We start from the raw sequence: 19055 nt of genomic DNA on the forward strand, positions 1-19055 counted from the left end.
CAGCACTTTGGGAGGGTGAGGCAGGCAGATCACTTGAAGTCAGGAGTTAGAGACCAGCCTGGCCAACATGGTGAAACTCTGTCTCTACTAAATATGCAAAAATTAGCCAGACATGGTGGCACGTGCCTATAGACCCAGATACCTGGGAGGCTAAGGCAGGAGAGTCACTTGAACCTGAGAAGTGGAGGTTGCAATGAGACGAGATCGTGCCACTGCACTCCAGCCTGGGCGACAGAGCAAGACTCCATCTCAAAAACAAAACAAAACAAAACCTTCAAAATACATGAAGCAAACTGTTATAAATAGAAAGGGAAATAAATACATTTAAAATCATATAGGAAATTTCCATATTCTTCTGCCAAAAATTGATAGAAAATGTATGCAGAAAATCAGTAAGGCTAAGTAAGACCTGAAGAACACAATTAACAAACTTGACCTAATTGATGTTTATGAAAAATTCTACCTACTAGCAGCAGAATTGACATTTTTTGTTAGCACCTGTAGAACATTTACCAACGTAGGTTGTTGCTAGTCTATAAATGAACTCAAAGTAAATTTAATAAGATCCATAAGAGTCAAGTAATATAAAATATTATATGACTGTAACAGAATTAAATTATGAATCAATAATAGAAATAGAAGGGGAATTCCACCAATTATTAGGACACTGAACAACATACTTTAAAAATTTTTTTGAAATTTTACTTGACAAATAATAATTGTGTATGAGTATAACATGATGTTTTGCTCTATGTATATATTGTAGAAAGATTCAGTGAAGCTAATTACCTAACCAACTGTCTCAATTTGTTTTGTGGGGCTGTAACAGAATACCTGAGAGAGGTTAATTTATAATGAAAATGTATTGGCTCATGGTTCTGGAGGCTGGAAAATTCAAGATTGATGGGTTGGCATCTGGGAAAGGCCTTCTTGCTGCCTATCTTATGGCAGAAGAGAGAGCAAGAGACTGAACTTGCAGCTTCAAGCCCTTTTACAATAGGCATCAATTCATTTGTGAGACTGGAACCCTCATGATCTAAATGTCTCCCATTAGGCCTTACCTGGTAACACTGCTTCACTGGGAATCAAGTTTTCAACACATCCTTTTTGGGGTATTCACACCATAGTGCCAAATTATCTTTCATTTTGTGGTGAGAAAATTAAAAATCGATTCTTTTAGCAATTTTGACATATACAATACATTATTAACTGTGGCCACCATGCAGTGCAATAGATCACTAAAACTTATTCCTGCAGTCTAACTGAAATTTTGTATCCTTTGATCAACATTTTCCCATTCCCCATCTCTCTCCCTTTCCCCAGACTTTTGTAACCACCTTTCTACTGTTTCTACCAGACTGACTTTTTTAGAATCTGCATACAAATGGGATCATACAGTATTTGTCTTTTGGTTCCTGGTTTATTTCTCTTAGCATAATGTCCTCCAGTTCTATCCATGTTGCTGTAAACGACAGCATTTTCTTGTTTTTAAGACTTTAAAGTATTCCACTGTATATATGTGTATGAGTGCGTGCTCATCAAAAGACAAAATTAAGAAAATAGCAAAACACAACACATTTGTAACACAAATATCTGACAAATGACTTTTATCCAGAGTATATTAGGAAACTCTTAAAACTCAATAATAAAAAGACAATAACCTCACTTTGAAAAACGTACAAAAGACTTGAATAGACAATTCAATTCAAAGGAAGACATATGGGCTCCAAGTCACTGTTGCACAGCCTGGTGCCCCATGCGTGTGGGACAGTCCCAACCCACCTTGCTCTCTAGTACTTGTAAAGCTTTTCTTTTCAAAATGCCTGAGGAAGTGCACCATGAAGAGGAGGAGGTGGAGACTTTTGCCTTTCAGACAGAAATTGCCTAACTCAAGTCTCTTATTATCAATATCTTCTATTCCAACAAGCAGATTTTCCTTCAAGAGTTGATTTCTAAAGTTTCTGATGCCTTGGACATGATTCTCTATGAGGGCCTGGCAGACACTTACAAGTTGGACAGTGGTAAAGAGCTGAAAATTGACATCGTGCCCAACCCTCAGGAATGCACCCTGACTTTGGTGGACACAGGCATTGGCATGACAAAGCTGATTTCATAAATACTTTGGGAACCATTGCCAAGTCTGATACTAAAGGATTTGTGGAGGCTCTTCAGGCTGGTGCAGACATCTCCATGATTGTCAGTTTGGTGTTGGCTTTCATTCTGCCTATGTGGTGGCAGAGAAAGTGGTTGTGATCACAAAGCACAACGATGATGAACAGTAAGCCTGGGAGTCCTCTGGTGGGGGTTCCTTCACTGTATGTGCTGACCATGGCAGGGGTACCAAAATGATCCTCCACCTTAAAGAAAACCAGACAGAGTACTTAGAAGAGAGATGGGTCAAAGATGCAGTGAAAAAGCACTCACAGTTCATAGGCTAACCCATCACCCTCTATCTAAGGAAGGAAAGAGAGAAGGAAATCAGTGATGATGAGGCAGAGGAAGAGAAAGGCAAGAAATAATAGGAGGATACAGATAATGAGGAAGAGCCCAAGATTGAAAATGTGGGTTCAAAGGAGGAGGATGACAGTGGTAAGGATAAGAAAAAGAAAACCAAGAAGATCAGAGAGAAATACATTCATCAGGAAGAGCTAAACAAGACCAAGCCTATTTGGACAAGACACCATGATTACATCATCCAGGAGAAGTATGGAGAATTCCGTAACAGCCACACTAATGACTGGGAAGACCATTTGGCAGTCAAGCACTTCTCTATAGAAGGTCAGTTGGAATTCAGGGCATTGCCATTCATCCCTAGTCAGGCTCCTTTTGACTTCTTTGAGAATAACAAGAATAAAGACACCATCAAACTCTACATCCTTCATGTGTTCATCATGCACAGCTGTGATAAGCTGATACCAGAGGATCTCAACTTTACCCGTGGTACGGTTGACTCTGAGGATCTACCCCTGAACATTTGAGAAAAGCTCCAGCAGAGCAAAATCTTGAAAGTCATTCACAAAAACATTGTTAAGTAGTACTTTGAGCTCTTCTCTGAGTTGGCAGAAGACAAAGAGAATTACAAGAAATTCTATGTGGTATTCTCTAAAAATCTAAAGTTTGGAATCCCCAAGGACTCCCCTAACTGGCAACACCTGTCTGAGCTGCTGCATTTTTCACACCTCCCAGTCTGGAGAAGGGATAACATCTCTGTCAGAATATGTCTTTTTTTAATGAAGGATACACCTACTACATCACTGATGAGAGCAACGAACAGGTGGCCAGTTCTGCTTTCGTGGAGTGCAGAAGCGGGGCTTTAAGGTAGTGTATAATACCAACCCCATTGATAAGTACTGCATGCAGCAGCTCAAGGAGTTTAATGGGAAAGGCCTCGTCTCAGTTACCAAGGAGGGTCTGGAGCTACCTGAAGGCGAGGAGGAGAAGAAGAAAATGGAAGAGTGCAAGGTAAAGCTTGAGTACCTCTGCAAGTTCATGAAAATAATCTTGGATAAGAAGGTTGAGAAGGTGACAGCTTCCAATAGGCTTGAGTCTTCACCTGCTGCATTGTGACCAGCATCTATGGCTTGACAGCCATTATGGAGCAGATTGTGAAAGCCCAGGCACTTTGGGACACCTCTATGATGGTTACCTGATGGCCAAAGGGCACCTGGTGATCACCGTGACCACCCCATTGTGGAGACACTGTGGCAGAAGGCTGAGGCGGACAAGAATGACAAGGCTGTCAAGGACTGGGTGGTGCTGCTCTTGGAAAACAAGCTGCTCTTCTGACTTCTTCCTTGAGGATCCACAGACCCACTCCAACTACATCTACTGCATGATCAAGCTAGGCCTAGGTATCAATGAAGATGAAGTGACAGCAGAGGAACCCACTGCTACTGTTCCTGATGAGATCCTCCCGTTTGAGGGCAATGAGGTTGTGTCTCACATGGAAAGAATAGATCAGGAGTTCACGCCTGGAAACCTTGCGCGCTCTGTGTAGTGTTCTCAGGGCTCCCACCACAGCCTTGAGTGGCCCTGTCCCATCTGCCACACTCCGATGATGTCTAGTGTTTTTTCTCTCCCATCCTTGTATCTAAGACAGGAAACAAGGGCATCAAGCCCCATTTCCTCCCTAATTTGACAACAGGATTGGATGTTGTGTATTGTGGGTTTTTTAAAATTTTGTTCTGAAATTTATCTACGCAAAATAAAGAAGATGCCATTTTATATAAAAAAAGAAGACATATGAATAGCCAGTAAGCAAATGAAAAGGTGCTCAACACTTTAGTTAATCAGGAAAATGCAAATTAAAACCAAAGTAAGAAACTACTTTATACTCACTAGAATGGTTAAAATTCAAAACGATAATACCAAATGTTGGCCAAGAGGTGGAGCATGGACTTTCACACATTGCTGACTACAAAACAGTACAAACACTTGGGAAAACGGTTCAGTAGTTTTATTCATTTTTCTAAACAAAAGCAAATGTATCTTAACCTAAGGCAGAGGAATTATACTACTAGATGTTTACTTAAAATAAATGAAATGAGTTGTAGGAATTACTTGTATATTCTGGTTATAGTATTGCAGCTATCTTCTGTCACTCAGCAATTTGCCTTTCCCTGTCTTAGTATGCCTTTGGATAAACAGAAATTCTTACTTTTAAAGTAGTCCTACTTATCTGTCTTTCTATTTACAGTTAATGCTTTTTATGTCCTGATAAAATATATGTCCATAAAATGACATAAAAAGCAAAAACTAGAAACAACCCAAATGCCTGTCAACAATTTAATGGGTAAACAAACTGTGGTATTTTAATGTAAATACAATAATAACAATAATAATGAAATGTTGATACAACAACATAGATTAATTCTCAAAGCATTTTATTGAGCAAAAGAAACAAGGTACAAAAGAATTCTTGCTGAGTAATTCTATGAAGTTCTATAACATTCAAAACTGAAATATAGTTACAGAAAATAAGGTGGCAGGGACTAAGATGAATTGACTAGAACGAGCATGAAGATGACAGGGTGATAGAAATATTCTAGATCTTGACTGGAGTGATAGTTACACAGATGTATGCATTTGTCAAAATACTTTAAACTACATTTAAAATCTGTGCATTTCATTATAAGTAAATTGTACCTTTACAATTTAATTGTACAATTTAATTTAAATTATAAATTGTATCTTTAATTTAATTTGTACCTTTATAATTTACCATTTAAATAAGTTCCTTTACAATTTAAAAGTATGTAAGGAAGGGGTCCAGTTTCAGTTTTCTGCACGTGGCTAGCCAGTTTTCCCAACATCATTTATTAAACAGGAAAGCCTTTCCCCATTGCTTGTTTTTGTCAGGTTTGTCAAAGATCAGATAGTTGTAGATGTGTGGTGTTATTTCTGAAGCCTCTGTGCCGTTCCATTGGTCTATATATCTGTTTTGGTACCAGTACCATGCGGTTTTGGTTATTGTAGGCTTGTAGTAAGAAAGGCATACCTTTCTTTCTTAGAGAAACAAGGAAAAGAAAAAAGAAAATAAAAGCACCCTCCCCCTCTATGGACACCTATAAGGACATGCAGTAACTGGATAAGGAAATTGAATCCATGACATAAAAGTAGCACGATCAGAATGTATCAGGCTCATAGAAACGAGATAGTATTTCACCCAGCTTTTCAAGGCATACGAACATCTTCCCTCTGGAACACATAAAAACGTGTACACAGTAGTGAAAATTACTTTTGATTGCCCTATAGGAAACATCCAACCTTTAAAAGTTTCCAGAGACTTGTGTGTAGGTTCTGCACCTGGTATCCAAGAAAGAGGGGCTTGGGACTGGGCAGACATTTGCCCAGCTGAAGATCTGTAGACAAATCAAGTGTCAAGCACTATTTAGCACAAGCTATTCTGCAGCCACTTAGAGAACAGTTATTGGCTAAATGACTACTTTTCTCTCTCAGGAGAATGGGGACAAAAATCCCTGAAGTGAAGCAGAGACAGGTGGGATTTCAGTGGCCCTTGCAGCATGACAGTTACATTGTTCTACGATTAGCCTTACACATGTCCAACCTTAAGTGCAAACAGGAGCACTGTTGACATATTTTCAAGACTCCTCTGGAGGTGAATGTACTGGCTTTCAGCAAAATTTGACACAGCAGAGAACAAGGTGTGCTGTGCTCTTAGCTGCTTGATAATTATAAATAGGTTTATGGTACAATAGATCTGATTTGGAAACTACATAAAATGGAATTATCTGTAACTCTCATTAAAAACAGATATTAAGAAAACACTACGTTTGCCTACAGCCTTTGTCTTAAAGTTTGAATTTATCAAATACTCATCATCAGTCCTGCTTTGCCTCCAAGGCCTTGGGCTTTCTGTAGTCAATGAGAGGTTCCTAATGCAGTCAAGTATGAACAGGAGTAAGATGAAGCAATGAGCTGAGATGTGGAGCAGAGGGGATTCTTGGCACCTCTCTGCTGAGAGGCAATAGTCGGCTCTTCTGGTAGAGACTTTGCAGCTCATCTACAATTATTTTACTGCAGGAGTGTTACCTGAAACTCCTCCACTGCTTCCAGCTACTTATCTTGCTTTTGCAGACATCTAGTGGCATTCTTACAACCCACTGTTCTTAGCCACCCACAAAAGACAAGCTCCAAACAACTGCCATCTTCTCAAGTATTAGAACTATCACCTTATGCCACAGATACGGAAAGCAATATGAATAAATACTATTTACGTAAAGAGCTCTTGCAAATCAACAATGTAGCACAAACAGCCTAGAGAACCTAGGATATAATTTACAAAAGAAGAAATACAAACCTCTAATCTATGTTAAATAGGTTCAAGTGTCACCAGTGAGCAATTTAAGCACAAATGAACTAGAGGTCTTCATGCCTCAGGTTGGTGATGATTTGGAAAATATGAGTATACGGCAAGATAAGTACTCGTATACACTCTTAATGAGACTGTCATGTAATGGAAACCTTTCAGGGAAGCAATCTGGCAGTATGTACTAAGTGACTTAAATTGTTTCATGTCCTTTGAATCAGTCATTCTTCCAAGACACAGTCAAAAAGAAAGAAGCATGCTTGTAGACAAGAATGTATGTACAGGGATGTTTATCAGAGTTAGCCAAAATTGGAAACCACATAAAGGCCTAATAAAAGAGCAATGACTAAACTATATATGGTATATTATGGAATATTTTAAATGCATTATAATGTTCATGGATATTATGCGAAATTATTCAAGAGATAACATTAAGTGCAAAAATAGGATAAGTGAGCAAATCTATGAATGTGTATTTCTCAGAAGAAGCCTCAGAGGTTGGCAATTCTATGAAAAGATGTCAGAATTCCAGAGCAGTCAGAAAAATATGAATAAAACTAAAAATGAGATACTGATTTACAGGTACCACAATAGCAAAAAATTCGAAGAGCATATGATACAAGGGGTCTATAATAAAGTAGGAAGATGGAGACTTGAATAACACTGGAAAGCAATACGGTAGTACTTAGGATAGTCAAGGTCCCATGGCTTACTAATTGCATACATGGATATATCGCAGAGACACTCCTCCACAGGCCCTTATGAGGACACGTAAGAGATGTCTGTCATGACAATGACTGTGCAAGGAGAAGTCAGAATAACCCACATGGTCAACACTGGAGGAAATAATAAGCAAAATGTGGTAAATGCATACTATACAATGACAAAAACTAGATGGTGCACACATCAATAAATATGAAAACATAGTTTTCAGTGGAAAAAAGGGAAGGACAGAATGAGACTTTAGGAAAAACGAATATTAAAGAACACATACATAAAGGAATGCAATATATTGCATTTATCAAAAACAATTTATATCAGTGCAACACGTCATGTATCAAAATTATTAGGAAAGTACCTTTGTCAGAGAGAAATAATGGTAGTTGTTATTGTTACTTTATTGTATTTAAAAGTATAATAGAAAAGAGCCTTGCTTACATCGATGATCAATGATTAAGTATTCTACAACCAAAGACATGACGCATTCAATATTCTGTGCCTAAGTTGTTGTTGTTGTTGTGTGTGTGTTTTTCCCCCAAGACGGGGTCTCACTCTGTCGCCCAGGCTGGAGTGCAGTGGCGCTATCTAGGCTCACTGCAACCTCTGCCTCCCAGGTTCAAACGATTCTTCTGCCTCAGCCCAAGTAACTGGGATTACAGGAGCATGCCAACACGCCCAGCTGATTTTTGTATTTTTAGTAGAGACGAGGTTTCATCATGTTGGCCAGGCTGGTCTCAAACTCCTGACCTCATGGTCTGCCCGCCTCGGCCTCCCAACGTGCTGAGATTACTGACGTGAGCCACCGCGCCCAGCCCTAAGTTTTTTAAAAGAGCTGTATATTAAATTCATATCGTACACAGTCCCAATTTCATAGTAAATATGCAATGAAACACCAGAAGGTAAGAAAAACATTAAAAGGTTAATAATGGCAATCTCTGAATTTGATTTAATTATATGCCAACTGCTTTATTTGTACTTGTAGCAAGGGTCCAGCTCTAGCCTGTAATGAACCCGCTGTTGAGATTTGGAGATGTTTGTGCATAGTAGGGTGGGCTGCGGTGGTGGGGTATGGGGTGGTCTTAGTCCATTCAGACTGCTATGACAACACTGGGTAGCTTATAAATAGCTGAAATTTAATTCCTGGAGTCTAGGAACTGCAGGATTACACATGCTGGCAGATTCAATGTCTGCTGGGAGCTTGCTTTCTGATTCATGGATGATGCCTTCTTGCTGTCTCTTCACATGGTAGAAAGGGCAAGGCAGCTCTCTAGGGCCACATTTACAAAGACATTAATCTCATTCATGAGGGTTCTTCCCTCATGACCTAATCACTTGCCACCTCCTAATTCCGTTGCATTGGTGATTAGGTTTTAACATGTATTTGGGGAGACACAAGCATTTGGATAATGGTGGTGGGCAAGTTAAGAGTCAGATAAACTTTCTTATGAGAAAATCCCAGAGCTCAGGTGCTAAAGAGGCAGCAAACATATTCTGAAGACCTGTCCTTTGGCAAGGAGCTTAGGCCAAGGGTGATGGGAGCCACAGTCAGAAGACAAGAAGTTCTTTTCTAGTGCCCTATTGCCTCAGTAAGAACATATGGCTGGTTGTGGGGGGAGAATACTAGTCTCCACATTTCTGCATGAAACCAGTCAGAGATTGAATTGCATCAAGGGTCTTTTGGCTACCAAAGAGTTCCAGAGCTCCAATTTCTTAGCGGGCGTTTGGGGTGTTTGGGGAGGCGGAGGGAGTGGGGCTCTGAGTGGTCATTTAAAGAAGAGCCCCATCCCATCACTCAGTTTTGTAGGCAGCTGACACAATTGAGGGTGACCATAGCTGTGGAAAGGGAATGGGCCAAATGCCACAAACAATGGCCTAAGCTATTAGGAACATGGGTCCATGACTCTCGCTCTTTGGGATTCTGTGAGAGTCAATTTTACGTGTCAATGTGACTGGGCCATGGGGTGCCCAGATTGTTTCTGGAAGTGCCCGTGGGGGTATTTCTGAATGAGAATAACATTTGAACAAGTGGACTCAGTAAAGTAGATTGCTCTCTCGGTATAGGGGGGCATTCTTCAATCCACTGAGGGCCAAAATAAAATGAAACGGCAGAGGAAGGAGGAATTCGCCCTTTTTTCTTCCTGCTTGCCTACCTGAGCTGGAATATTCATCTTTTCTCGCCCTATTACAAAGATTTACACCACTGGGTCTACTATTTCTCAGGCTTTCTGTCTTGAACCGGAATTACACCACAAGCTTTCCTGGATCACCATCTGACAATGGCAAATTGTGGGACTTCTTACTCTCCATAGTCATGCCAGTGAATTCCTTGTTATATGTATAATTAGTCCTTCTCTCTGAAGAACTCTGCCTAATACAGATTTTCAACACAGTCTAGAAGTAAGGGGGACAGGAGAGAACAATAACTGTTCAGAGATTTGAGGACTTGCATTAAGGAGGATAAAAAGTTCAGCAAAATATAATTTATTGTTAATAGGCTTTCAGGTTGCATGACCTGAAGAAATGTGTTACATGCTTTCCCTATTTTTCAAGCATTCCATATATAAATGAAATGTATTACTTTATAATGAGAAAAATGTTATAATAATTTGAAAGTAAAAGTCTCAAGTATAAAAGAAAAATGTGGAGACAAGGTATTTTCAGTAGAAGTCCTGCTGACGTTTTCTCCTCTTTCTGGGCTTTTCTTGTCCCTGTTGGCCACTTCATCCAGGCTCTGTGCTGGAGCCTGGGAAGGGAGAGATGAAAAACACTACTCTGTTTCCAAACTACCTACAGACTCTTCTGTAAGGCTCTCTAAAAGTGATTATTCTGACATAAGATATTTTAATTCTATAGTTCAAGTTAAAGGACTATTTATAGGGTTAGAGATGCCACATCTCATAGAAGGCTGTACTCCCACAGTGACTCTTAACAATTAAAAAATTATATTGCATATTTTTTTTTCTACAGTTGGAAAGGAAGAGGTTAGAAGTATCACGGGATAGCATCTTCCAGGAAGCATCTTCTGCCTAATTTCTTGGATGCCCTGTAAGTATCCCATAGTCCTCTTCCAACAGGCCTTTCACACCTGTTTCTTCCCCCTACCCAGTCTTAGACCTAGAGCAAACTTTGGTAATACTGATTGGCTTCAGTTTTCTCCCTCTTTTCTGCCTTTTTCACTTCCCTAGACTTCCTCTCCCCCATCCTTAGGGAAGTATTCAGTACTCTCCCAATGCCCTAGATCTCCCATTCTGACAACCTTCCCCCAAAGTCAAACTTTCTACCACAGGACTATGCACACCAACACTTTTTCTCCCTCTACCCCTTCATCTTAATATTTCCTTGCAGAGCTGTATTTGCATATTTAAAGCAAATATTATCACCTATGGATCTGTTAAGCATGCTATATATTTTACTTATTTGTTTATTTTCTGCTTCTCTATACATTCTCTCACTTCCCAGCTATAGTATAAAGTCCACAAGATTGGTGACTTTTGTTTCTTATTCTCTGCTGTCATCTAAAATCAGTGCTTGGCTCATACAGAAGATGCTTAATAAATATTTGTTGAAAGGATGAATGAATTAATGAATTTGAGGGAAATAATACATTTAAATTAAAAACTGGTAGGTGATTGCCTATTCCATTCACTTATTCATCAGATATTTGTAGAATAACCCACTAGCCAATCATTAGAATGAGGGAATCATGGTTGATAAAACAATGTTCTTGCCCTGGAGGGGCTCAGAGTCTAGAAGGATAGAAAGATCAATGGAAGCAAAATAGTGTGGAAATCAGTACAACTGAGTAAGTGTGGAGTAGGAGCACAGAGGAAGGGCACCCAGTCTAATCCGGGGGGATTCCATAAGGGCTTCAAACATCTACCTGGGCTGGGACTGCGAAGTGAGTAGGAACAGCAGAAGGGTTTGAATTAGGGCACTTCTGGCAGAGGGAAATGTTGTGCCAAAGCTTGGACGTGAAAGAGGGTAGCAAGTTCTGGGCCTTGGCGCTGTGCAACTCCAGGTGGTGTCCTTCCTGTCGTGTTTTAAGTGAATAGCTCTCCCAGGCTCTATTGTGGAAACAGCTAGTGGTGATGGTTGCACAACATCATAAATGCACTGAATTCCACTGAATTATACAATTAAAGATGGTTACAATGGCAGATTTTATTACATTCATTTACCACAATAACAACAATTTTTAAGTACGTAGCTAAAATACTTTAAAAATGTTATTATAGAGGTATTTCAAGGTATTAGTATACTGGATTTTATAACATTTGAGGTAATTTTTAGCTTTTATAATTTGTAATTTGCTGTGATTCTTTTGTCTCCTTTTCAGTGAATTTTCATATTACAAAAATAAAGTGAATAAGTAATTGGTATAGTTGTTGCCCAAATGATATACTTGAAGAACAGCTAACTGGTAGACCTCCTCCTAGCATGCTTAACCCTACAGAAGCTCTGGGCTGTGAACAAAAGTATCCTCTTTTCATGGGTGAACAAAGTGATCTCAGCAGTTAAAGAACTTGACTGTTAGCATCTAATCAAAAGGTCTGCCTGATTTTGAAGCCTGTGTTTGCCCTCACTGCACGATGCCACCTCCATTTGAAAACTACTATTTTAGATTATAACATGGTTAATGAGAATAAGCACTGAGCACAGTCTATAATTCCTTTCTAAGTAAATATATGCAAATAACCAAACATTTTTAGACTGCCAACAGTGAGCTTTCCCTCTGAAAGAAGGAGCTGCCACCCTGTCCTGGCTCAGCCACTAACTAGTTGCAGAGCCTTGGAAAGCCATTTAATTGCTTTGGGCCTCAGTGACAGCATCCATAAAAGCCAAGTCAATAATATTTATTGAGTGGCCACAAGGCACCAGACCCTGAGTGAAACTCTGAAGGATCTTGAGGTAGAGTCAAAAACTATGCTCTTCACAAACTCAGGGTCTAGTTGAGGAGAAGGGAGAGACCCAAGAAAGATGGCCAGGGCCTGAGGATAGAACTAATTCTGTCTGGAGAGGTAATACTTGATGAAGTGTGAGAAGGAAATTGATAACCATGAAACTAAGTCACCAGGCTTTGTTTTGTGGGGGCTAGAAGTGAGGGCTTCTGGGAGCAGTCAGTGAAATGGTTTTTTCAGGTTATCTGGGTGGGCGAAACCCTGCCTTGCTCTCTTTAGTTGTCGTCCCCATGGAGCACTCTTGAGTGACTGTAGGTAACTTATGGTGGTTGAGGGGGTGACCTGTTCTCCTTTGCACAGTACACGGGCACACCACACACACCCCCACAGAAAGATGAAGTACTTTGTTGTTGGTTCTCGATAGTGGAAAGCCACTGTGCAAAACAGAGCAAGGGTAGGAGGCTGGCAGGGAGCCTTGCAAACACTCTCACTTCTGTGCCCACCCAACCCAGGGTCTCACTGCCCCCACCACCCTGGTGTCTCTATCAGCATATGGACTTTCCCTCATTCTGCGAGTCTCCGTAAGACTCTCTCTTTCGAGGCCCCACCTTGAACTCTACTTGCTTTAACCCCTCACATTCCTCAGAGTCTTGAGTTCCACCAATCCCTTGCTTGTCCTTCCTCACAACTCCTCCTTCATCTTAGAATCCTTAGAGGTGGTTGTGAGTCACTCTATTTCCTCTCCCTTTAAGTTTCTGCAGTTGGGTTATTGGAGGTGAGTCTGAGGGAACTTTGAGTCTTAAGGGTGAAGTAAGCAAGAAGGGTCATTTTAAAAGAGGGAGATTCAGAATGGCAGCTTTTTTGATCTCCTCCTAATATCTAATTATATCCTAAAGTCTGAATATATTAATTTTATTTGTCTGTTCCTAGTTCTTAATTTTTAAAATCTTGACCACTCAGAGGACTATAGACAAAAGATCCTACCATCTCAGATAAAAAGGAGACAAGGGTATTTCTGATAGAGAGATCAGAAACATTAAAGTTGAAAAGATGGGAACATCCATGACATCAAAGACATAGGAATAATCTAATCTATCCAGTGAGTAGGGTGCTGCAGATTGTGGTAGAAAATGAGTCCTCAGGAGTAAATTAGGGCCATTCTTGAAAGGTCTTAAGTGTTACAATCAGATATGGTGGTCTTTATTCTGTAGTAAATGAGAGGTGATCACTTAAAGGTTCTGGACAAATGACAAAGTAATTATGTATTTATTTTAGTTAATTCTGAGTGTTGTGTAGAATGGAATTAAAGGAAAGAGAATCTAGGAATGTAATTTGCTTGTTCACTTAACCGTTAATTTATAAGTTGTCTACAATGTTCTAGAAGTAAATGCTGAAAAAAATGGATAAATATTCCCGCCCTCATAGTACTTATAGGCTATGAGTCAGAAGACTATTAGATTGTGTGGCCTTAAATGAGGCAATGACAGTAGGCATAGATAGGCAATATATGAATATATTTGGGAAGTACAATTAATATAGGATGTTTAAACTTGGTGTATTAGTCCATTTTCCTACTGCTGTAAAGAACTGCCCAAGACTGGGTAATTTATAAAGAAAGGAGGTTTAATTGACCCACAATTCAGCACGACTGGGGGGAGGCCTCAGGAAGCTTACAATCATGGCAGAAGGCAAAGGGGAAGCAAGGCATCTTCTTCACAAGGTGGCAGGAAGGAGAAGTGCTGAGTCAAGGGGGAAAAGCCCCTTATAAAACCATCAGATCTCATAAGAATTTACTCAGTATCATGAGAACAGCCATGATTCAATTACCTCCACCTGGTCCCTCCCTTGACATGCAGGGATTATGGGAATTACAATTCAAGATGAGATTTAGGTGAGGACACAAAGCCTAACCACATAACTTAGGGTGTGGAAGAAGGTAGTAATATAGTCGAAGACTTTTAACCAAGGTAAGATATAGACAATAAAAATCTTTTCTATAGATTTCAGAAAGTTATGCTGTAGATACACTCATATGAATATTTCATAGGGAAGGCCTGTGGAGGTGTCCAGAAGGCAGCAGTAAATGTGCTTGGAGCTTGGTAGGCAGGTGAGATCTGTATATTTGAAAGGTACCAGGATATATATTTGAAAGGTACAAGGATATAGGTGATAACTAAGGCCATGGGCAGAGAGGGAGTCACACAGACATCACATGCAGAATGAGAAGATGAGAAGGTGAAGGTCAGAAATTTCAAGGAAATACAGCTTCAGGGTCAAAAGACAAGAAAACGTTGAAGGACTGAGAGTGAACAATCACAGAAGTAAGAGGAGAAGCAGAAGAGATTGAGGTTTTGGAGCTCAAAGGAGGCAAGTGTTTCAGGAATGAGGGAAGCTCAAGGTGACTCAAGAAAAGATCAAACCAGTGTGGGAGCTTTGAGAGAGCAGCTTCATTAGAGCAGAATGATGCAGTGGGAGAGCCTAATTTTATAAAGCGTTAAATAAAAGGAAGGTAAAGAAATACTACAAACCATTTTCCAGACCCATATTTCTTAATTTGAGTCTGGAAACAGTACATTAGAAACACTTGTTTGAGTGTTCTGTGACTTCCTCTGCAATGCTTATTTAACAAAGTTCCTTCTCTATAATTTTCCATATGAATCTGCAGAGACAAATGCAGGGAGTGCAAAAATAATCTATCTTTTCCCCAAGTTTTGCAGGAAATGTCTGATTTGAGAGAGAACTTCTTCTCACTCCTCAGATAGCACGGTGCCTTGAATTCTTTTCCCATTGTCCACAGCAACAATTCAAGAACTGCAGTGACAAACACTGTCCCAGCATCTTAGGAGATGGCATGGGCATGTTTCTCTCCTTCATAGAAGTAGAAGGAAGGGGCTTCAGATCAAAGACAAAATTCCAACAAATGCCTCTTTGTGGTCAAGACATTTAGAAGGACTATCTTGGCTATACTGACATTCCAACAGCAATTTTCATCATAAATCAGCAAATAATCTTCTTTGGATCAGAATAAACTGACTGAACCTTGGCTAAGTGCTCTTAACTGGACAATGCCTACAGGAGATTTAAGGGATTAATAACTCAAACCTCCTCCAGTCCACATGATGACACAGCTTGACACTGTCATAGGAGCACCCAGTACCCCTGTTTGCTCGTTCAAGTTAAATTGCCTCTTCTTTCCTCCCAGGGTCATTTTCAGTGGATTTCCTGGCCAGCTCACACTAATTTATTTGTTTAAGTCTGCCCCATCTAGCTTTCCACAGAGGCTACAAAATTAAAAATTGTCAGTCCCCATAACTACCTGACCTTTCCAATTGGAAAAGTTCAGATACTGGCCCACTGGGGCTAAACAGTAATTCTGCCAGAAGCAGCTGTGGCCTCAAAGAGTCAATGTAAATATTTCAACATGTAAATAATCAGTCATAGAGCGTGGTCCAGGAAACTACAAATGTGGAGCAAGGCACAGAATCTCACAGGTGGAGGAAATTTAAAAGGAAAGCCATAGAAGTGACAACTCATAACAATAAAACCTTGTTTTTATTCCTATAAGAAAAGGAGCTTTAAGGTAAAATTTAAGGGAAAATAATCCTACTTCCAATAAATGGCTACTTTTCAAGAGAACTAAAGAGAAAAAATGGAAGAGCATGCAAGAGAATCCATTCATCTGGACTTGAGTGCTACATTAGTACAATGGCCAATGGCCACATTGACTATTTGAAAACTATTCACAATGTTTTTTTTTTTTTTTTTCAGTTCTCAGGAGTTACTAGTTGGGTGGGTTTGACTGTGTTCCCATCCAAATTTCGTCTTAATTGTAGCTTCCATAATCCCCATATGTTGTGGGAGGGACCAGGTGAGAGGTAATTGAATCATAGGGGCAGTTACCCTCATGCTGTTCTCATGATAGTGAGTGAGTTCTCAGGAGATCTGATGGTTTTATAAGGGGCTTTCCCCCTTTGCTCAGCACTTCTCTCTCCTGCTGCTTTGCGAAGAAGGATGTGTTTGATTCCCCTTCCGCCATGATTGTAAGTTCCCTGAGGCCTTCCCAGCCATGCAGAACTGTGAGTCAGTTAAACTTCTTCCATTACAAATTGCCCAGTCTCAGATATTTCTTCACTGCTGCATGAGAATGGGTTAATACACTGTGTTATTCGGTAGTACCAGTAGAAAAGAGACCAAGAAATTCTTTAGTGAATGAGGGAAGAAAAATGAAGGTGCTATTACAGGTCCTGAAAATCTCCCAAAAGTCTAGTAATCAACAGAAATGAAAAAAGAAATGAAACTTACTGTGGCTGAAATATTCATCATGAAAGTTTTATAAAAAGAGAGGTGTGAGAATCAAGAGTACAGAAATAATCTCATACATTTTTGGCCAGTTGGTTTTGACAAGGGTGCCAAGATCATTCAATGGAGAAAGCATAGTCTTGTCAACAAGTGGTGCTGGGACAACCAAATATCCAGAAGCAAATGAATTCCTACTTTACAAAATATTAAAAAATAAATTCAAAATACATCAACAGTCTACATATAGAGCTAAAATCATAAAACACTTAGACAAAAACATAGGGATATGTCTTTTGATCTTGGATTTGGCAATTGATTTTTTTATATGATACCAAAAGCATAAGAAGCAAAACAAAAAAAAGTTGGACTTTATCAAAATTAAAATTTGTGACCAGCAAAGATTATTATCAAGAAAGTTTCAAGACAACCTACACAATGGGGAAAATACTTGCAAGTCATATATTTGCTAAGAGTCTAGCGTATCAAATAATGTAAATAAAAACTCTTACAACTTACCAGCAAAAAGATAAACAACCCAGTTAAAAAATGGGCAAAGGACTTGAGTAGACATTTTCCAAATATTGTTCAAATGGTCAACAAGCACATGAAAAGATACCAGACATAATTTGTCATTAAGGAAATGCAAATCAAAATCACAATGTGCTACCACTTTGCCTCCATTAGGATGGATGCAATGAAAAATCCAGAAAGTAATACATATTGGAGAGGATGTGGAGATGTTGGAACCCTTGTGTATAGCCAATGGCAATGGAAAATGTTGCAGCTGCCACTTAGTATAGAGATTTCATTCCAGCAGCACAATTGCATTTTGAAGTTTGTGCTTCAAAGTTAGTACTAACAGTTGCCTCCCCAGGTGCCTGAGCAAACCCCTCAGTATCACCTCAAATAACTTTTAATTAAACCAAACTCATTCATTCCTGACTTAAGCTTTGTGCTTGTGCCTTCTACATCTAAAGTTCTATTTATAAACTGTTTAGTCATATGGGCTATTGATTCGGAGCCTAATTAGAGCTGTGTAATACAATATGGTTGTCCCAAACATTTGCATCATTGTCACATGAGGCAGGCTAATGAATTGCCTGAGAAAGACCAATTGCACCTTCCCTACAGGTTTGCCTGTTGATTCCATCTCACCGTGCAGATGCATTTCATCTAAAAACCCGAAATCTCATACTATTCCTTGGCCATTTCTCTTGGATTAATGGTGGAGGTGTGTGTTGCAATTGAGGAAGGTTACCCCAGCTCCACACACAAGCCGGTGGCCACTGGTGACTCCAGATAGACTTTGTACAGGTCTTGAGTCAATGCAGTGGGCTGTCACCTTACAATCTGCTGGTGGTATCAGTAGTCAAACGAGCAAGCTCACTTCTCCTCCCATTTTGAATGGAAGCCAGAATTTTTATAAAAGAAAGAAAGAATAAGAAATAGAAATCAAGTAGAAATTCAACCACTAGAGTCAAGGGCAAGCAAAATTGATTTTAAAGGGCTGGCTTCAAGCCACAGAAACAAGTAAAGTTGAAATGAAACTGTGCTTTTCTGGTAAAATTGCAGCAACTGCTAAAGGAAAGGTATATAATGGAAAAGTAGACCTAAATGCTTCATGTTTAGCATGCCCAGTGTACTTGAAACTAAGATAGCAACACACCCTTTAAAAATTAAAGAAAAATTGCTCCCAGCGTAGTTCTGTCTGCCTGAAATGTAAGCAGAGGTACAAAAATCAGGGCAAAATGAGAGAGTGGTAAAAAGAAAAACACAACTAAAATCCTGCAGCTACACATTTTAAAAATTTGATTTCTCTAAAGTAATGTAATTTGCATTGTGTGAACAGGCTGTCCAAATTTAGGCACTGCAACCCCACTTATAATGAACCATAAACAATGTACGATATATTGAGTAGCCTAGTTCCAGAGCCAGAATGACTGAGTTCAAATGTTGGCTTTGCCAGTAACTAGCTGTATGACCCTGGGCAAATTATTTGACTTCTCTGAACGCTAGTTTCTTAATCTGTAAAATGGGAAACACGATAACATTATTTAAGTCATAGTATATGACATGAATTGCATATGTGAGATGTGTATAGGGAGCAAACAAGAGCTACACAAAGTGTTCGCTATTTTCATCATTCAATATGATTTTTAGTTGCATTTCCTGGTTATCTATTTCATTTCCCTCAAACATCAACACAAAATATCAATGTAGGGAACAACGCCTCTTCACTTATACTAATGTTATATACAACTACTAATTTCAGGTAAATTGTAGATGTAAATAGTAATACATCTTCTAGA

General features: G+C 39.4%; 1 pseudogene; it reads left to right on the top strand.

The window, feature by feature from the left end:
• The first annotated feature begins 1819 nt into the window (after positions 1-1819).
• LOC111546616 lies at positions 1820-3997 on the top strand (annotated as a pseudogene).
• The last annotated feature ends 15058 nt before the right edge of the window (positions 3998-19055 follow it).

The sequence above is a fragment of the Piliocolobus tephrosceles genome, chromosome X (genome assembly GCF_002776525.5).
Source record: "Piliocolobus tephrosceles isolate RC106 chromosome X, ASM277652v3, whole genome shotgun sequence".
Taxonomy (NCBI): Eukaryota; Metazoa; Chordata; class Mammalia; order Primates; family Cercopithecidae; genus Piliocolobus; species Piliocolobus tephrosceles.